This window comes from Charadrius vociferus, unplaced genomic scaffold (genome assembly GCF_000708025.1).
Source record: "Charadrius vociferus isolate BGI_N301 unplaced genomic scaffold, ASM70802v2 scaffold858, whole genome shotgun sequence".
Classification (NCBI taxonomy): domain Eukaryota; kingdom Metazoa; phylum Chordata; class Aves; order Charadriiformes; family Charadriidae; genus Charadrius; species Charadrius vociferus.
Window position 1 is genome coordinate 1,470,249 of NW_009649724.1, and position 21,166 is coordinate 1,491,414.

Here is a 21,166-nt window from a genome sequence, read left to right on the forward strand (position 1 = left end):
ACAGAGCTGCTTGGAAATTTTCCCACTTTTTGGTTGTTTTTTTTTTCCCCTCCCCCTTGAAAAATCTCTATTTCTTCACTCATGGAGTGTATGAGCGGTCTTTGCTCTGGGAATTTTGCTTGTCTTGAGGCTGCAGTTTCTGGGAGCAGGAGGAGATGCATCCTAGGAAGGGAATGCTGTGACCTCCAGTCCCTGCTCTGCCCTTATCCCTCAGCCCGACAGAGTCTCTCTCCTCCAGGCGGGGCTGGCTCTCTCTTTTGGAGCTCTTCTACTGGGTGTATAATCAGTGTTTATAAGGGATTTGGCCCCAGGTCTTCCCCAGCCCAGCTAAATGTCCTCAGCTCTTCAGAAATAGAGCCGCTCTCGCTTTGCTGCTGGCTTGGTGAGTATTCAGAGTAGAGTGGCTCCAACAGGAGAGCGCAGAAAGGGGGAGGCGTTTCAAATGGCGAAATTTCAGGCAACAAGGGAACAATTTTCCACCCACTTCTGAGCTGGAGCGCAGCCCTTCCAGTCCCTCTTTCTCTCGCTCCCCAGCTGGGCTGGCAGCGGGGACGTGCCATTTATTAGCAGCAGCAAGGAGGCACGTGGCCAAGGTAGCCTTGGAGGATGCCAAGCGCGGGACCCCGGCTGCCCAGCTGTTTGGAGGGTGTGCTCGGAGGATGCCCCCAAATCCTACTCCCCGCCCCTCACCGGGAACTCAGCGCTTGCAGCCTCTCTGTCCCCTGCTCCATCCTCGGGCAGGAGAGGAGCCACCGGCACGGCTGCAGGCGGCAGAGCGCCCTGCGACCGCCCTGGGCCCCCGCTCTGCCTCCCTCCGTAATTTATACAAGAGCAAGCCGATGTTCCCTTTTAAATTGACAAAGGCAGAGAATGGAGCCCGGGAAGCCCTCTGACCCCGGAGCCCTGGTCCATGAAAATTACAGGCGCTCTACAGCGCGTTTCCTCTTGATGTACTTGCAGTGGGGAGATGCTGGTTAATTTGCCAGGACTCAGAGGTGACCCGGGTTTAATAAAGAGGATTAATGGATTTGAGCTAAAGGTCTCGGCTGTTTTGAGCTGATAGCCTTCTCCTTGGAAGACACTACGGCAAGGCACGGCTCAGCCTCTTGCGGGGAGAGGCGGAGGCGGCTCGCTTAAAGGAGCACGCTGCTGTGTCGGCAGGGGATTGCCTCGAGGGTTAATTAGCAAAGCCAGGTACCCCGACCCCATCTCCGCGGGCACGGGCAGCGCTGCTGTGAGGCTGCCGACCTGCCCCGTCTCCTGCCTGTCATTGCTGCCTCTGGTGACGCAGCGGAACAGGAGTGGATGGCACTGCTCCGGGATGTCCCCTTCCTTTCCCACCTCCCGAACACCCTGGGGGAGGACCAGGTGGCTGCAGGTGAAGGGCATGACAGCTGGACACAGACCTTGTGCTCAGCCTTTTGCTCACGTTTTGGGGTTGGATGTCGAATTTGGGCTCGGGCCCATCGTTCCTGCAGTGAGCCCCGTGCTGTGGCTGGTTTCGGCGAGGCGACGACAGCCGTGCCGTCCGGCCAGCGCATCCCTATGGCAGTGCTGATCATAGCGGGATGGGTTTGTGTTTCGCACCAAGTCCAACAGTGATTTACACTCTTCCCTGATCCCTTGGGGAGAAGCGGCGGGGTTTTAGGGATGGGGATGGGTCCCCCAGGAGACTCCACACTGTCGGGAGCCTGGGAGCAGCAAAGGAGATGGTTTGGCTCAGGGGCTGGATGCCTGAGCGTTGTCACAGCTGCTAGGTAGGATGGAGAGGGAGTTTCTTGCTGGGGGAGGAAGAGGAGGATGGGCACGTACGGTGTGAGGGGTGGCAGGGCTGAGCGTTGGGGTTTGTCTCAGCAGATTCATGCTGCCCTCCCTGCAGGCAAGCTCCTACATGCTGTTCTCCTAAGGGTTAACGACAGCCCGGTGAGAATGATCCCACGGGGCTGCCCAAACTCGTAGCAGGAGTGATAGGCTGTCAGCGGCCGTGATGGGGAGAAGGCTGAGCCGCTGCCATACCCCCCTGCTCTGCCTTCTCTCTTAATGTTCCTCGCGCTCAGCGAGCAATGAATTCCCCGTAGCGTCCTGCTCCCTGGCCCTGGAGTCTCTGGCGATATTCCCGTAATAACTAAGTGGAGTACTTTGGACGGGAGCAGCGAGGGACTGGGCCACTTTCCCTGCCGGGAAAATGCATGCACGATCAATGCAATCAACTTACCCTTCAGGTCCTTTTTGGGTTGGATGGAAGAGATGCTCTGACTGAAACCCATTTATTGAGTAGAGAAGGTGCAATGAAATTACAAGCTGTAGCTTTTACCGGCTCCTGGCTTCTGCCTTGTCTTTTTCTTATCCAACAGCATGTCTAGTACTATGAAGCATTATTCTCCTAAAACCCCATTTCTCCTCTTTTCGGAGGGGTAGGTAAGCACCCAGCAATTCATCCTTTGCCAACCACGGGGAGAAGCGTTCAACAAGAGATCCCGGCGTGGAGCCGGGTCATCTCTAAACTATTCATTTATCTCTCTAGGGCCGGACACTGACCTCTCTTACCATGAGCACTCATCAGGGAAATCCAAATGAACGATTTCCTTGCAGAGCTGAGCATGAGGTCAGAGCGGAAGCCACCTGCGCTCTCCTCCCAGTGAATCCCACAGCTCTTTAGGACAGGAGGCGAAGGTATTAAATGTATCGCGGAGAAATTAAGTGCAGGAGCCTGAATGAATGGGTCAGCAAACGCGCTGGAATGTGATGCTGTGTTGTGACGGATCCTGGTGCGCTCGCTGCGGGATCGCAGCTCCGGGTGAAAACTGCGGAGGGAGTTTATAGGGGGATGTGAGGCCGCACAAACCCTGAGCATCGTTAGGAACGAAGTCACATTTTGTCCATCTGAGTGTGTGTTTTGGCTACTTCGGGCTGCACTGGCTTTTTTTTTTTTTTTTGTCTGAAAACTACGTGCCTCATGGGGAATTTTTCCTTTTATAATCGGGCCTATTTTCGAGTCGCTGCTGAAATGGAAAAAGGAAAAGAAAAAAAGAAATTGTGAGTTTGCTGTCATTTAATGTCTTGTGCTGCCCCTACTAACCAGCCACCGCAGAGCTTGGTGCAATAGCCTGTCTGGCAAATAATCTTTAATGCTCACAAGTGGCCAGAACTTGAGTTTTGTCTCAGGCGTGTGTCCTCTGGCAGCCTGGTAGAAAGCAGCAGCATCACCTCCGGACCACTCTCTTCCTCGGGAGGCGTGAGGGTGAGGTCCTGGCAGGTCTGCCGTGGTGAAGGGCTTCTGATGCCACACAAGAGATTTGGCTAATGGCCTTGTGCTGCTTTCCTTTACCCGGGGGAGCTGAGGACCACATTTAGCTGGGTGAAGTGTGTATTTTGCTCAGCGATGGGGACTCATCTGGTGTGCAAAGAGGAGCTCTCCGGCCGCACCGCTGCTCCCCAAGGCTGCTTCCCGCGAAGCTTTGGATGCGAAAAGCAACTTTGCAGCCAGGTCAGGCGCTTTGCCCTGAGCTGAGCCCTGCGCTGAGCCATCCTCGCAGGGCTCGCACCGCTGCAACCCGAGGGTCCCGCCACGGGGACCCCCCCGGTGCCGTGGGGTCTTGCAGGGGAGACAGGCTTCAACGGGGCTGTTGCCTTCCTGCATTCAGCTGCTTTGCCTCCCCTCCGCTGCTGCCTGTAGATTAGACCTGAGATCATCATGTATTATTTTAGGGAGAGCTCAGAAATGCAGTTTGGGGGAAGGAGCAGGGCAGAGCATCCCCAGCTCCGGCGCTCGCCTGGGTTTTGCCTGGGAAGGCAATGGAGCATCTCGGCGGTCCGACCCTCCTGCCCTGCACTGCTGCTGCGGCTTTTCCCGGGATAGCTCTCATCCCGGGCGGCAGACCTAGCGAGAAATTGCTGTTCACCCCTGCAGCAGGAGATTTAATTATCATTAGCTTAGCTTGCACAGCTCCACGTGGTGTCGTGCAGCTGCGAGTTTATGTGGGCCTTTTAAAAATCCAGCTGCAATATATTTATTATTTTTTCCCACCCCCTTTCCTTGTCTTTTTATCCTTTGCCTTTTACAAAAGCTTTGCTGCCCTACGATGTTTTGGCAGCCGGTGACCACAGTGCATATGTGAAGGGGTGGAAGATGCAAAGTTCAAGGAGACTGGCAGCCAGGCAGTGGTAGCAAACTGTGGGCATGTTGAAAAATATGCAGATTCCCAGGGCTTGGGCAGTTTTTGCAGTATTTGGTCTTTGTTTTACAGCCTACCAATTACACTGGGAAAAAAATAAGTCAGAAGCATTCAAAAAATCGCCTTTTTCTTGCTGGCAGGTTGTGAGCAGGAGTCAGGGTTGGCTCAGGTGTGGGAGGAAGGGGAGAGATCCCCAGGGAATTTCCTTCCCCGGGCTGGATAAGCCAAACTCCCCCAGTTGCCCAAATTTTCAAGCTTTTTTTCAAGGCGCCGACAGCTCACTCAATGGGCTGGCAAAAAACCAGCCCGATCGCTCTGCGAAACTACTGCCTTTTAGAAGTTTATTTGCATCAAGCAGTTTCCACAAGACTTTATTTTTTAACCCCAAATTGTTTTTTTTCCATCGAAAACCCACTTTTGCTGGGAAATCCTAGGCGAGTCCTCATTCTTTGGGCCAAATCCCTGGCACGGTGACCTTTTCCTATGGCTTTTCCCATCCCTTTCCCCCCCGCCCCACCCAGCCCTCGAAGCCGCTTTCCCCCCATTGCCAATAAAGGCAAACAAAAATTAAATCTATAATTATCATTACTAATTCCACTTAATTAGTCACAAGCCAGCAGCCAAATTGGCTTTCTCATAATTATCAGATAAGCAGTAAGCACATCTCATAGATTATAATTAACACTGCTTAATTAAAATCTAATATACATACACCCTTTCCTCAACATATGCCTAATTGGGTTCACAAACAGAGGGGGTGTGAAGCCCCATTCCCGTCTCTCCCCCAAAGGTTCGTTTGATGCCACTTTTGCTTTAAGTTGGCGGCGGGGTGGGATGCTCATCTTGGTTTTCCTTTAAAACACCTTGGCTCAAAAGAGGGCGTCTCCCTCCTGCACGGAGAACTCGCCCAAGATGCTCTCCCGACTTAACTATTTTTTATTATTATTGTTATTGCTCCAGCTGTGACCTCTCCATAATCCCCTGTCTACGCTGGGCTCTGCAATAATAAAGCAGCTTGAATAAATTACGCTTTCAAAGGCGAAGGCCGGATTTTGGCGCTGAGCTCTGGAAATTGATGTCTCTCTTATTTCCTTCTTATTTTCCTGACTGGGGTCAGGAGAGGCTCGGAGGCTGTGGTGAAGCTTTTTTGCATGGAGGGAAACTCTCACCCTTGCCTGCACCTTCCCTGGCCGTTTATGTTCTGTATGAAATGCTCCTGCTGGCCCTTTTCCCGTGGCGACAGCAGCCCTGCGGTGCTGGGGTGCAAGAAGGACCTTGGTCCCCTCCAGATGTTGGATGATGCAGAGCCTCAAGCGACGGGCTGTGCGCTGGGGTGGCCTTTAGCTCCGCTCTCCCTGCCTTCGGTGGAAACACCTGTGGATGGGAAACCAAGCTCTGAGCCAGCTCTGCTGTCCCTGGGGAGCCGCTGCCTCCCCAGGGGTCACAAGGGGCCACCAAGGCTTCAGTGTCCCCTCGCAGGTGGCCTGAAGAGGTGACTCGTGAGTGGGGCGCCAATTGCTGGCGCTGCCGCTGCCACCATCTGACCTTGGGGCAATAATTACGTCTCGTTCCCAGGTAGCTGTGCCTGCTGTTTGCAGAGAAGCTCTCGCCTATTTGGCTGCCTGAGAAAAGCGGAAACTACTGATAGTGCTGATTATTAATTAGATCATTTGCCTGCCAGTTTTTGCTGAGCTAATATCTGACTGGTGAGTTGATTCACTGCGGGAGATTTGCGAAATGTGATTTCCGTCGGAGAGATGCTGAGCTGAGCTCCTTGCAGCCCGGGATGGAGGGATGTTCCTTCTCCAGGATTTCATCCCAGCGATGCCGGAGCTGGAGTCTCCTCCTCTATGCTGGGCAAGAGATGGGGCATCGCCTTGGCTAGTGCTGGTCCTTGGCTTGCATGTCCAGAGCATCGCGGCTGCGGGTGATGCAAGGGCATCCCGCTGCTCCGCGATGTGAGCTAATCTCGAAAGGCCTTTAATGCGGCGGCTGCGGAAAGTAAAGGCTTGGCACGTGTTCTGGTGTCGGGGGAGGATTTGCGGATTAGAGATGTGTAATTGTATGTAGTGCATGACAAAACAAAATAAGTGGCAAAAAGAACTCAGTCGTATTAAGCATTCAAAGCAAGCATTAAGCTTTTTTACATTAAGGAAAAAGAAAGTGAGCAAAATGTGCGAGGCAAAATCCCCTTTCGTCTCTGCAGCCTTTGCTCTGTGCGCTCCCCCTCTGCTGCCTGGATGCAGTGCTGGGGGCTGAGGGATGCTCACCGTGTGTCGAGGAGAGAGGGGCCAACCGCTTCCGAAAACTTTTCCTACGCAGGTGCCAGACTTGGATGGATTTGCTGGCCGGGGATGGATGTGCACTTGGAAAATGAAGGCGAAACACGGCCGGGGCTTCCTGGCTGGTTTTCCTGGCGATGCTGGCGTGCATCGGAGCAGCAGCCGGGTGCCTTGAGCGGGTGGCGTGGTCCAAAGTCCCCCCTGGTCCATGCCATCCCTGCTGCCATGCATTTGAGCATCTCAGCAACCGGTTGCTCGTGAGCTTTCCGTTAGACCGTGCGAGGCAGCTGTATGCTTTTTTTCCATGGGGATTTCTCGCCATCATAAGATCTTCCCAGATTAAGTAAATAATTTCACATTAGCTTAATTAAGTCTAATAGACTCATTAGTTCACTCTTTGCGCTCGTTCCCAAGGGAGCGATGGCCGGGAAGCGTGAAGAGTTGCTGCGGAGAAATCCTGTGGCATCTTGAAGGCAGGCGCCGGCTCTGCTCCTGGTGGAGGGTTGAGGTTCAGGAGTTAAAAATTCACATCCTCGTGGTGGCTTGAATCGTGGGCAGGTCTTTCCTGCCCAAAATGCTGCGGGCTGGTGGGCCGGCTGGTGGCTCCGGTGCAGCCGCGTTGGTGGGTGCAGCATCCCGAGCAGGAGTGTGGTCCGGACCATCCCCTGGTGTCACAACAACCTCTGTGTGCTGGGGGATGCTTTCACCTGCTTTGAACGTGGTAGTACCGTGCAATCAGTTTGGCAGTCCCATGAGGTCAGGCTTTTGGATGCTTTGGTAGCACTTCTGTTATTTCTACATGATGTTAGAAACCGAGAGGTTTCTAAGCCCCCCGTGCTCAGAAGCATGGAGAAGAGCAGGGGTCCCAATCCAGTGGGAGGTTTGGATGGTCCCTCGGGCAGCCGTGAGGACAGGTTGTGGCAGGAGCAGCTCCTGGATGATGCTTTGCCCAAAGCCGCAGACTTGAAGTGACTGGTGGGGACAGATTTTGAGCGCAGTAGCAGATATGTGGGGAGAAAGCTGCGGCTTCCCTGAGCAGAAGGTGATGGGGAAGGGGAAGAGCCGATGGAAGCTAAAATGTAGGTGTGTGTGCGGGTGCGTGCCAGGGAGGGAGCGTTGCTGCTGGCAGTAGGGGAGGATTTTGGGCTTTTCTGTTGCCTGCCTGCCTGGTGGCGTGGGGTACTGACTTATATTGCGGCACACAGGGCATTTTTATGATGCATTTTGAAGTTACGTCAAGGGCATTGAGAGCATATGGATAGGTGACCTCTTCTGGCATTTGCATAAATCTAAATAAATAAAATAAACTGGAGAGAGGAAGGCAGGGACCTGCGGCTCTCCTCATTCTAGCGGCGTGTTTCTATCTCCCGCACACAATGCCGAGGAGCAGAAAGCACGGAAGAGGGAGGTAGACATCTGGTTTCCCTTTCAAAAGTGTTGCCTGTTCTTTATTTATAAAGAAATTATTGTATTTAAAGCCAATACTCATCTCTTGTACCAGCAGAAGAGCAGAGATAGGTGGATAGATTAGAGGGAAGTGGATTGTGCATATAAATGGGAGTTAATTTGCTGACTCTTCGGAGAAGTGAAACCTAGCTGAGAGCTGTGGGGTTGGGGGTTCTGGGTGGTACTTTGCTTTCAGAAGCAGCGTGCGAGGTGCCTGTCCTGGCCGGAGGGATGCCGCATCATGGTGTGCCAGGTACCACCCTCTCTTCTGCATGGCAGAGGGGCAGAGTGGAACGGAGAGCCACCAGCATCGCTCGGGCATCATAGCTTGTGTTATATTTGTGTTTTTGAGATTTGTGCCTCCGGATCCCACCCATAACATTTCTCTTTGCCCCATGGCACAGTGCGGCTCGGGATGGGCAGCGGGGTTTGATCCTGGCCGTGCGTCAACTCCAGCAGGGATGTGAATGGGAAAGGAATAGATTGAAATGCTAAATATACCCAGCAGGAACCAGCTGGAGCCGGTGGAAACCTCAAATGTATACCTATCGAAGAAGAACACAATGTTTCATTTGTTTTGTTTTATTTCACAAGAAAAATCTTCACAGCCCAAACTGTCACTTTGGAAATAATTCGTGGCTGAGGATTTCAACACCCACTCCAATGATATTTTATTCTGACCCTAAACAAAATCAATAGCTTTTTTTTCCTCCTCCTTTTTCTTCTTCCTTGAGAAAACAGTATTTTTCAGCTCAGTGGAAGAAGAAAATAGATTCTGCCCAGTGTTGTTAAAAAGATATTATAACCAGTGTCTCTGGAAGTGTAAAAAGTACATGATCTAATATGTCTGAAGCAATTTTGAAAGGCTGCTTTATTTAGGATAATGGAGAAGCAGCAGTAAACCTCATAATCTTCCTGGATAAAGAGTACAGCAGGAGGGTTGAGGGCTGCAGCTTTCCGCCCTGGCTTCTTTTCTTTCACCTGTCAGAGCCAGGGTTCAGCGCCGGATGAAGCGCAGCGAGGTGGTGGTACCCAGCGGCAGCCGGGTGATGCTGGGGGGTTTGGTGCTTTGGGTCTGTAAAGCCCTTGCGGAGGGGAGGGGGGCTCTGGGATGCAGAAGCATCTCCGGGAGGGATTTGGGAAGCAGGGACGCAGCGGGGGGTGTATGTGTGTGTGTCTCTGGCACTGATGCTGCGTCTTTTCATGTTCCCAACCTCTGAAAGCAGAGAGAAGCCTTCAGCAATACTGTTCCGTCGGTTGCCCTTCCTGGGAATTACAGAAAATCTTGTTTGTCAGAAGGGAGGCACAAAAAAAAAAAAAAAAAGAAGAGACGAGGAGTCTGGTGAATTTAAAAATAAATTATAAATTATTTTTTTTAATAAATTATGAATACATTTTCTCTGTCAGGATTTGAGACTGTGCTCTGATCAAAAAGTTTCCAAGTGTGTTCTCCCCCCGCTTACTCAAATGTAGATGTGTGCATTTCTGCTCCTGATTTTATTTTATTTTATTTTATTTTGATGAATTTTTTACTCCACCAACAACAAATACTTTGTTTGTTCTTGACGGGCACCGAGGGAGCAAACTTTTGAAATCCTGCTCAAACACTTCACTTGCAATCAGGGTGAGCACTAAGAGGATGCTCCGTGCCGCCGCGCCGCAGCCCCTCCGGCACTTGGTTGGGAAGCGGGAGGAGGAACCGGGAAAGAGGTGTGGAGGAGAAAGGAGGACGGATGGAGCTGGTGCAAGGTGGGCTTGATGTGTACCACCAGCCCTGATGCTAAGAGAGGTTGCTTGTGGTGGACAAGCAGTTCCTTGAAGGTCTTTCCAAAAGTCTGAGGTTTAAATCCTTTGAAGAAATGAGATGCAGGGAGTGATGCCACCGTACAGGGTGGTTTGCATCCTTTTGTCCCCATGCCCAAGCTTTCGGGTGTCTGGGTTTTGTATCTGTGTCAGGCTCTGGCTCTGCTCGGGTGCAGGTAAGAACCCGGTTCCTTACAGAGACTTTCTCCTGCTGCCACCCAAGAGTGCTGCCCAGCAGCACGTCCTTGGGCCGCTCGTCGGACTGGATAAAAGGGACTTTATTAGCCTTCCTTTCAGAGGATGACAGGGGCAATCACTCTTGTAGATTTTAATTAAAATGTTTAATTAAGCACAGTTCTAGCAGGCAGAAAAGTTAACAGTGATCCTGGCCGAGTCCCCAGACTTGGCGTTAGGGGGGGCGGGGGAGAGGAGGAGATCGGCGCGGAGGAGATGCATTAAGCTGCCCGTGGGTAGTGTTACAGGACTCCAGTTAAGAGCGTGTGGGAAGGGCAGGAGACAATCATGGTCACAGTGACGTGTGTGTTCTGGTTATTGATTTATCGCTGGTGCTTCTTAGAGGAGAATGCTGCCTTCCTTGGATCTCCTGCTCTTATAGACTGGTTCTTTGTCTTTTTCATAGCGGTGGCTCATCTTCTTCAACCTGAGGAGCACTGCGACCCCCAGGTCCTTCTCAGCAGCTCTCCCGCTCACCTAATCCCTTCCCAGCCAGTACCAGTGTGTGGGTTTATCCTGTCCCAGGTGCTGCATTTGGCACTTTTGCTTGCTTAATGTCATAGATGCTCTTCAATGTTTTGAAGAACACAGCTGATCCTGTAAAAAAAACCCCTGAAGTGTGCTGAGGTTTGTAAAACTCGTTTCCCATGTGGAGGTCCCAGGGATAACTGCCTGAAGCAGCGGAAGAGCCAAGGCAATGGCTGGACTAATTGGCTACTGAGCCAAGAGCAGCAAGATGAGACCTGTCTGTGCTGGGTTTTGGACTCTTTTTGCCCATTGCCTTGGAAGCACAAGTCTTCCATGCAAGTACATCCAGGGCTTTAAAAAAAGCATCAGAAACCAGTTCCTGAAATAGACTGTGGGGAAGGAAGGAGGAGAAAAAAAAATAAATCAGTGCAACGCACAGCCTTTCTCCGGGGAGCAATTACCAGCCCGAGAAAAAGCTATTAGTGCTCCGCTCCCTTCAACGCCTTTCCATGTGCGTTGCATCCTCTGCAGCTCCCTTCCCACTGGTCCCCCAGCAGCAGGTAGAGGAGGAGCCACCAGCCTGGGCAGGAGCCCCCCAGCTCCTCCAGAGACCTTCCCTGAGAGCGTGGAGCAGCGCTGCACCTCCCTAAAGCCTCACCCCATTCTGTCACCTCTCCTTAGGCTGAAAGGGAAGGGCAAGTCAGCGGCTGTTGGAGGTCTCCAGCCTCCTCTTGCCAAGTGCTCTCCTTTTTTAACAGGCTTCTACCGAAGCTCTCCTGCCACCCGCTGCCTCTTGCTGCTCGCCACGGGGTGATGCCAGCCCCCTTGGCTCCTTGTGGTGTTTTTCTTCCCACTGCAAAACTCCATTTTGTCTGAGCCATATGAAACAGCAGCGATACCTCTTGCTCCTGATGCCTTTTCTGTCCTGCTGCAGGTTGGGGCTATCCTCACCTCGATCCCGAGATACTTCCACCACGAAGCACCGCTCTTTCTCACCATGCATGGCCAGGAAGCCCCATGCCTGTTAACTTAATTGATGCCAAGCCGTTTTCTTTATCTCTAAGTGTTGTCCCTTAAGAGATGCTCTGTGTCCTTGTGTATCTTATCATAGATGGTGCTGTGTTAAATCTCCATCTCTTTCTTGCGAGCTTTGGGGAGGGGATGCTCCCGGGAGGCTTGGGCTTTTGGAGTCCTGCATTACCGGCTGTGGGGTGAGTTAAATTTGTGGGTGATATAACTTCAGGGCTGGTAGCCTGAATTACTGAGAAGCTTCTCAATAGCAATAATAAAATAATAATCCATGAGAAGCTGAGATTGCAGGGGAATAGGATGGCCGAGAGGACTGGAGTTACCAGCTGGAGAGCGATGCGGTCTTGTCATCCAGTTAACACCTCGTGGAGCTGGGGGATATTTAGCTCTGGCTCGCAGGAGCCCCAGGGTGAGCGGCCGAGGGTTTTACAGCTAGTGGTGCGGTGTGAAAAGCCAGGGTTCACCCTGAGTTGAGGATGCAAACCGCTGTCACCGTTCCTCTGGTTAGCATCGGTGCCGAGGTCGGCCTTCTCCATCTCAGAGGCAGGCTCCTCTGCTTCCCCTCTCCGTGGCGATCACTGACGTGTTTATTTCTCTGATTAATGAACTCTGCAAATTAACCTCCACGCTGCTCTATAATTGCTATTAAGGCTTCAAAAATCACTTAAGCGTTTCCGGCGCTCGCGAGCCCATTCCGTTCGGCTGGCCAGTGCGGCGTGCTGATTGCAGGGAGATAGAGCCCATCTCCTGACCTCCACGTTTACAATTAATTATTGCATTCGGCACCCAAATTACCCCTGGTCTCCACGTGCTCAGCTTTATCTCTCTGCACACACAGGCTTGGCTTTTAATTAAAGGCCCTTCAAATTAAATGAAAACAAATTCAATTATTGCCTCTCATTGGAACAGCTCACCACAGACCCCTGACTATACTTCTTCTATGGAGAACCTGGCGAGCGCTGGTCTCCCATAATCCAGTCTAACTAAATTTGCCTGGTCTGCTATTTTCCTTATCATCAGTTGAGCTCTTCTCTCGCCACTGGGTCAGACGTGAGCTTGGCTTGCAGAGGAAGCTGAGTTTTAAATGGTATTGCCCACTCATGTCTCCATCTTCATATCATTGCCCTTCAAAGGAGAAGATGCTCTTGTATGCTGTGGAGGGGTGGGACCATCATCATTAGTCTTCATTTGGGCTGCAGTGGAAAGCAGAGGACCCCAAAAACGAGGGTTTGGCTTCCTTGGTGCCGGATACCCAACTGCCAGGTGGTGGGATGGTCCCTCACCCGAGGGGACTGTAGCGTTCAGAGCTGTACGTTCGAGTGTGGAGTCCTCCAAGCCCCAGATCTTCTCAAAGGGGGAAGCGTGTCATGGGAACAAGGGCAAAAATTTTCCAGAAGCGTTGTGCCTTGCGTTATTGTAGTTGGGAAAGCGTCACGAATTAGCGTGATTTCTGATGGCCTTCGGTATGGCAAAAAACAAGTGGCTGAGAAGGTTTCACAGCAGGTGGACACCTTGGGAGAGCTTGGCTGAAACGGGAGCTCTTGGCTGGAGATGAGCTGCATTTAACACAAATAGTGCCTTCTAATGCTCAGATGCCTTTTCAAGTGATGTTCTTGCCTCCCACCTCCATCTGCAGCCCTCCAGCCAGGGTTTCTTAGCTAGCTGTCCCACACTCTAATGGTTGCCTAAAAAGTCCTTGTTCATCTCCCACGTGACAGAGAGAGAGAGAATGCGGCTCTGGCACCTCTCTGCCAAATCATTCGGTCCCGATTATTATTTTTCTCCCTTTGTGGGGTTTGTGCCATCATCTGTGCTGGCAGGAGCTGGCAGGAGGGACCAGCTCCAGCCTCGCTGATGCGGACGGGGAGACCGTCCAGCATGCGGAGGAGGGGAAACCAAAGTCATCAAGCGTGCCCAAAAAACAGAATGATAATTAACATCTGGGGTAAGACTCTCTGGTGGTATAAATTAGCGAAAGCTCCGCAGCGTTTTGCCAAGGACCATCAGCGGATGGTCTGCCTCGTTAGCTTCACCTATGGAAAACCCTTCCCTGGCTCTTGGGGGTCCCCGTGCCCGGCGAGGGGTGGGCAGTGGGTGAGGACACGGGCACTGGGTGGCAGTACCACGGCGGGATGCTCTGCCAGCACGGTTCAAAAAGCCCGTGCTTTCCAGAGCAGCCAAACTCCTCATAACTCTCCCGCTGTGCCGAGCCTCTCCGTGCGCCGCTCTGTATGGTAATAACATGAGATTATATTGCTCTTTAAAAGGCCGCAGTGATCTCTTTGATTTTGCTCGCAGCCAAGCACCGCTGCCTTGCGGTGATTGAAGGTTAGGCTGCTGTGACCGCCCGCTCCCCGCCTCGAGGGCAGCCGGCACTGCCTCAAATCGGGCTGCGTGTTGGGATGCGGGATGCTTCCCCGCATCCAGCCTCGGCTCGGGGTAAGGGAGCATCCTGCAGCACCCCCTTAGAGGCAGTGAGTTTTGCTTTTCTCGCCCCTGTGAAGGCACCTTGGTGACAGGAGCAAACTGAGTGGCTTTCTGGTCCGAGGCGGGCTCCGGCTGGATTTGCTCCCTCCGATGTGGAGAGAGAGAGAAGCGCCTGTAAATAACCCCGATGCATACAAGGGCTCCGTCCCCGCTGCAGGGGGAGGAGAGGGAGGCAGAGCCGGTGGGAAGGGGGAGATTCACAAGGCAGGAGGAAGGAAAAGGTGGTATGGAGGAGAGGAGAGGTGATGCGGATGGATGCACGGGAGGGGACTGGAGAGGAGCAAGCACCAGAGAGCCGGAGCAAGCTCATCTCGCTTGCCCGCGGGGTGCCTGGGCTGAGCGAGATGGCTCTGTTGGCATTTAATTTGTTGCTGGACACCGCGCCCCGTGGCTCAGAGCAGGGAGGGTTTCAAAGCCAGACATCGCTTTGTAGGGTTTTTTTTTATTTTTTATTTTTTATTTTTTGGCTACCACCCGGTGTTTGGTCAATTATTAGTCTAGAGCAGTCGTGGAGGATTTTCTGCTTCAGTTCACGAGTTCCCCCTTGCTGCACAAACACTCTGGTGGGGAACTGATTTTCGCTGTGACGTTCCCACAGCCGTCGAGATGTCAGCTCGGCGTCCGGGGTATCGCAATGAATGTCTCTTCCCCATCAAAACCACCTGGAGTGCTTTAATAACGTGGGGTGAGATCCCAAGGTAACGCTCCCGTTGCGGCTGAGGATTAAGATAGGACGTCAGAGTTTGTGTCCGAGGGAATCACCTTTTCCCTTACCCGCAGCATCTTTCCATCAGTGGATCTCAAGGCGCTTACCTGCGAGGCACAGCAGGTTGAGCATCCTCGGGCTGCAGCTTGGGGAAATCAGGCACAAGGGGAGAAATCACTTGTCTGTAAAGGTGAGGGAGTCCCAACTCCTGTCCACTCTGTGCCGGCCCTTTGCTTTTCATTAAATAAATGCAGTATAGTAAGAAAAACACCCTGTGCTGAGCATCGAAGGGCTGTGCTGCGTGGCAGGAAGCCCAGAAGTGTTGGTGCAGCCCAGGGACATGGCAGAGGGAGATGTTTTTATGGGGCTTTTTTTTTTTTCCCTGGAAGAAACACAAAGGTGTGAGTTCAGCTTTGACTGCAGTCGGGTGCTTTTTACATGCGGTGGGGGGAAAAAAGTTATTAGGCATTTTAGAAAGTGTTTGTTTTGGGCAGGCATTTGCCTTGAGAGGCCCATTACTGAGTGCGAGCCCGTACTTTGCAGTGCAGTGATGGCAAAGTGTGGTTTATGGGCCTAATGGAGCAAATTTGTCACTGGAGCAAGGAGGTGTGACTCTACTCAAGTTGGCAAATTGTCCCCCTGTTTCTGCAGACAGCTGTTTTTTCTTTCCTTTCCCCCCCTTTCCTCCTCCATCCATCATCATTCAGCGCTTGCCGCAGTGATTTCCCCAAAGTCATCTATCCCGAGGCTGTGCCATTAACGTGCAGGCTTTGGCGTGATAGGTTTGTTTGTTCTTGGAAAGCTATAAATATTGCTGAAGTAATGGCTTAGAGGATGAAGCTGGTCTTTTTTGGGGGTGTCTGGGTTCCAGGGTGCTGAAAACTTGTTAAAAAATTAAATAAATAACCGAGCCGGTTAGATGCCATGAAAGGAGTGAAGGTGTTGGGCACGTTTTGCTTGGTGGCAGCATCCAAGCCGGTTTCTGCATCCCATCTTGGTTGTGTCCTGAGCATCCCTCGCCCCCAGCAAAGCAGGGGAGGGCTGGGAGTATCCTGAAGAGAAATGTTTAGCGGTTGTGGCTCCCAGTTGATGTCTTACCACAAGGCAGTATCTTTTGCTGGTTGGTTGTTTGGTTTTGTAGGTTTTGGGTTTTTTTGTGTTTGTGTATATATCTATGAAAAGTGTTATTTGGGATGAGGGCGTAGCTTGTTTTAAGGCAGCTCTGCTTCTGTGACTGCAATGTAGACACAATTTTGGTAATTAATGCCATATGAAGCATTAATCTCTGGGGCAGGAGTGCTGCTGTCTGGCAGAGGGATGTTGATGCGGTGCAACGTTGTGGCGACGTGCGTGGTATCTCAGGAGCTTTCTGGGCTTTAAAAGAGATGAGTCAAAATATTAAAGAGGGTTTTCTATTAAAAATGAAGTGTTATTGGCCTGTGAGTGCTAGGGTCCCTAGAGAGAAGCTGGGGATGGGAGATGCTGGAGGATAGCCTGCCCTTAGTCTGGATGTTCTTATCCCAGTGGTACCAAAGCAGCCTCTTTATATTTAAGATACCCTCTTAGAGATTAGAAACAGAAATCCCTTGACTTATCTCATCAACCCTCCACTGCAGGCAGAGCAAATATTTCATGGAGCTGGCTGTGTGGGGTGGTTTGGGCAGACTCTGCTGTGAATGCTGATGGTGGATGCACAGGACAGGGAAAACCGAGATTAAGTTATGACCGCAGGGGAAAGAGGCTGAATTCCCCGGATAATTTATTCGTAGTGAAGGATTCAACGGTCTTGGGGTGGGTAACGGGTTGTGCAGCCCGGGGTATGGGTTTTCCAAGCCTTCTGGAGGATCTGCAGCCACCCTGCCATCGAGGTCAGGTGAAGATCCGTGTTGGTGTACTTGTGAAACGCGGCTCTTCTCGGCCTCCCCGTGCCACCGAACGGCTCTTTCTGCTGAGGACAGAGCAGCTTGCTGAGGAGTGAGAAACAACTCGTGAACCCAGAGGGTGGCACTTCCACTTGCTGCCAGGGAAGGAGAATGTGGGTGGAAAAAGCTGGTTTTTGGCTCTTCTCTGCCGATTAACTTTCTTCCCCCCACCGGAGAGCAGGGGCTAGTTGTTATTTGTAACCATCTACATCCCTTGCTTTATTAGCACAAAAGAGCAAGCGGACGCAAGATGGATAGGTCTGTGGTGCACCTTTACCTCGCTTGGAGAGGCACAGCTCTGAAGGCATTTTTGCTGTGAGAGATGGCGATTATAGAAGGAGTTTTGCTTTTTCCTTCCCCCCAAGAAGCTGGCTGAAGTCCGCAGCTGTGTAGTGAAGCAGGGAAGAAAGAGAGATAAGATGGAGAGAGAGTGGTGTCCGGGAATGAGTTAGACCTGTAACAGAGCATCTTCCTTGAAAGAGGCTGTTACTGAAAATCCTTGGCTATTGTAATGCCCGGAGAGGAGAAATGAGGCAGTGGGTATGGCATAGGCTTGCATGGTGAAACTTCCATGTAGTAAAGCTTTTAATAGGGCTACTCAGCGTGGCTAATTTCCCAGGAAAGCGAGGAGGTGTGTTTTGCCTGATCCCTGGCAATTTCCCGTCTTTTACGCCGCTTGGTGAGTCCTGGTGATGCCTTTGAGCGTGAGCCCTGGTGTGAGGGATGCACGCACACGGGTTTACATCACACTAAATAAAAGCAAAGCCAAGAAAATCTTCCCAGTGAGCCCAAACTCTATTTTTTCTGCCCAACCTGAATGCTGCCCAAGGCATGGCTAAGGTTAAATCTTCCCTTTTCATCCCCGTCTTCTGTGAAGACTGGACGACTTCGCTAAGTGTGATTGGAGCAGTTTGTTTTTAAGCTCCACATAAGCACTATGCTGGATTTATAGCGTTTTCATTCTTTCTGAATCGACCCGCTGGGAGCCATTAAACTTTTATTGCTCTCTGCAGTTGCCTGGCCGGAGCGGGATAGAGCGGCCCTGCTGCTGGAAACGCTCCGTCTTCAGCTGCCGGGGATGTGTTGGAGAAGAAGGGTGCCGGGGAGAGGCACTCCCATGTGCAGGGCCACCCAGGGCTCTGGTCGTTAGCTGTAAGATGCACTGGGTGCAATGGTTTTCCAGTCCTCTGCAAGGCAGAGGAAGACATTGGAGTATGGCCTCCCCTAGGACTTGCCATTTCCCACCTCTATTGAGTGAGAATATTGCTGCTGGTCTTTAAAAGCTGGGAATGCAGGAGATTTAACACTATTATTTTTGTTGCATCCTTGGACTATCGAGCTTATGAAGTACCCGGTGCGGGCTGACTCATGCTGCGTGCCTTGCCTGCGCTGGTGAGGACCTTGAAGCGTGTCCTCCAAAGGAGATGCCCAGAAACACTGCTGGGGGTTCGTGTGAGGGTATCGCACATCTTGCCCGTTTCATCCACAAGCCTCGTACCTAAATATTAACAAATGTAGACCACTTTTTTAGGGGTGGAAAAGTTTATTGCATTTTATAGTGGTGGGGAAGGCAAACCATGGATGCTGTAGCCTGAGCTACCTGGCTTGGGACTCTTTTGGCACAGGGGGAGAGAAGAGCCTCCCGGTGAGGTCATTTTTCTCATCACGGAATAGGTTTTCAGGATAGGTGAGATGAGTGCCTTGTTCAGGTGCTGGTCCCTCTCCAGCAGTGCTGAGGCTGGATGCCTGGCTTGTAGGTAGCTAAAGCTGGGGGAGATGTTTCCTACTCAGGAGAGAGGGACCAAGCTAGGAGCAGAGCTAGATTAAACCGAAAAGGTGGTCCCTGACTTGGATCTCTTGTGTCTTAGCTGCTGTCCCTCAAACGCCGCAGCTGAAAAAGTTCCTGGTAGGAATTTGTCTTGCCATTGCAACCCGGGGCTCCTGTCCCACTCTTCCCTGCTGTACCCAGACCTTCACCGCTGATGGCTTTCTCTCCGGCAAGGCACTTCTACAAGAGAAAACGCCGTTTCTGGATTTTTCTTTTGGGCTGAACGTTCTGCAACCCTTTCCTTGGGGTCCTGCGAGAGCCCTCCTTCAGGCTTGAGTGCGTTGGGTCAGGGATCAACTACCCCCGAGGCTGCGATATTGACACCCCAGCGTTGGGCAACGGGAGTTCTGCAGACAATAATCGAACAGACCCGGAGTGGACACTTTCCCCCGACGAAGGCAGGTTTGCATTATGCTCTTGTAGCTCTGAGAAGGCCAGGCTAGGGTACTTCTGTCGGCATGTTTTCTAATTTAATTACTTATCCTTGTCTCAAATTGTTTATGGTACACTAGGCTATTAAATGTGCCATAAGCAAATGGCTCTTGAAAGAGGAAGAGGATTTATTTGTTTTAGCAACCACTCCAACAAAAGTCTATTTCCTCAGCTAATTAAGATTCCATTCGCTAATTTAAATGTTATGCTAATTAAAGCATAATTCTGAAACTGTAAAAAGGAACTTAAAAAAAAAAAAGGAAAAAGAAAGAAGCAGCAAGTAAGAAAGAAAACTGGTTGGCCTTTAGGAATTACATTAAATTTATTGGGTTGTTGTAACAATGGTGAGCAGAGTAATTATTTCATTTGCCTCTCATGTGCTATTCATGCTGTTGCTTTTATTCATTTTCCCCCCATTCTCGCACTTCATCTCATTAACACCCGTTCTCTCCCCTCTAATGGGCATCATCTTGCAGTGGTTTAAGATGAATTGTGAGCGTGATCCTTGTGTTTCTCGGAGAGGGGCCACGCGGAGAGTATTTGAGCTTGTTTATCTTCCAGCCCAAGCTGAGACAACGCTCCGTGGCCAAACTCGCTTACTGAGTTGCATTGTGCTCACTTTAATTAAAATATAAATAATCTAGTTTTGGGGAGAGAAAAAAGGCAAGAGTAAAGGGAGCAAGATCTGTTTTGCTTTGTGTTTTCTTTATTAAATCTCTCTATACGGGCAGAGACGAGGACTAGCTGCTGTTCTCAGTTCACCCATCCACTTCTTGCCATGTAACTTAGAAAATAGTATCACTGAGCTCCTAAAAAGGAGAATTAATTCACTTGAGACTTTGGTAAGATTGTTGAGGTGAAACTTAAATATGTCGGGGAGCAGGGGAAACTCCATTTCAAGTAGGGAAACTGGACTTGCTGTTGTAGTTTTGGCTGTTGGTTGAACGCTGAGCGTGAGAAGTCCATTGCTCCTGTTCAGTGTGGTAGATCCCACCACGTTTCATCGCCCACCGAGGGCTCCCTGGGAGAGATGTCAGGCTGTGGTTTGAGATGGGCATCAGAACCGCAGCCCGAGCATCTCCTCCTTGCTCTGATTTCTGCCTTGCCGGCATTGCCCAGTGCGGGGTAGCCACGGGCGAGCCTCTGACGTTTGCTCGAGCCTCTGGAGGCCATGATGAAAGGGCAGAGCCGTCTACAAAGTGGAGAAAAATCAAGTTATTGTGAGCAAGTGTGTGCCTGTACTGGGAAGGAGATAATAAAAGAAGGGGAAGGTGAAAGATGAGGGTAAGGAGGCCTGTCTGGGAGGAGCAAGCTGTGAACACCAACAAAATGGAGGTTGTAGCAGGCCCAGTTTTATCGCCCCCCCCTGTACATCCTCCTTGCAGTCAGGCTCCCTGCCTTCCTCCGGGTCCCTCTTTGCCCTCCGGGTCCTTCTTTGCCCCCCAGCCCCGGGGTGCGGGAGGTCCCTGGCTGCTGTGGCTTCCCCCACTCCTGGCTGCTCCATCCTGGGGGAGAGGATTTGCAGAAAGTTGCTTTGCAGTTGTTGTCTTGCTGTGTTAATATTATTAATAATGAAAATCAGGCAGGAGTTTATTATTTTGCTTTAATTTATGCATTTGGGTTTTTTTAAGAGGAAACCAATTAAGATTCTCTGATGAGCCCTCCAGCTCCCGGTGGCTTTGGGAAACACTTGCCATGAGATGCGTTCAATCTGCAGCCAATACCTTTGTGTGTGGTCCTGATAAATAAATTTGGGTGATGCTTTAATAACTGACATGACTCCTTCTCCCTCCTGCCCTCCCTCCTCAGCCCTAATCCTGCTCGCTGCCAACGCCTTGCCTGGCAGGCTGAGGCCTTTGGTGGCAGAGGTTGGACTGGAGCAAGCTGGAGTTTGTAGAAAAGCCAGTGTGAAATTCGAGGCAGAGCTGGTTGACTTTCTGCCCTGCTCAAGAGTGTGGATTATCAGATTTTAGCGTGGGTGCAGAGCTGTGGGATGTCACCTGCATGAGCTTGGGATGCTCCCAGTTGTAGGCATCTTTGGGCTGTTGTGCCCTATCTTGGCCTTGGGTACCTTGACAGGCTTGAGAAGTGGGCCTGTGTGACCCTCATGAAGTTCAACAAGGCCAAGTGCAAGGTCCTGCACTTGGGTCCTGCCAATCCCAAGCACAAACCCAGGCTGGGTGGAGAATGGATGGAGAGCAGCCCCGAGGAGAAGGACTTGGGGGTGATGATAGATGAGAAGCTCACCAGGAGCCGGCAATGTGCGCTGGCAGCCCAGAAAGTCACCGGCACCCCGGGCTGCATCCCCAGCAGCGTGGCCAGCAGGGCGAGGGGGGATTGTGCCCCTCTGCTGC

At 51.4% G+C, this 21,166-nt stretch overlaps 1 protein-coding gene across 1 annotated transcript in view; it reads left to right on the plus strand.

The window, feature by feature from the left end:
- The window catches only part of LOC104291570 (opioid-binding protein/cell adhesion molecule homolog), a 293,742-nt gene that overhangs the window by 13,649 nt on the left and 258,927 nt on the right, over positions 1–21,166 (plus strand). The window lies entirely within an intron of this gene.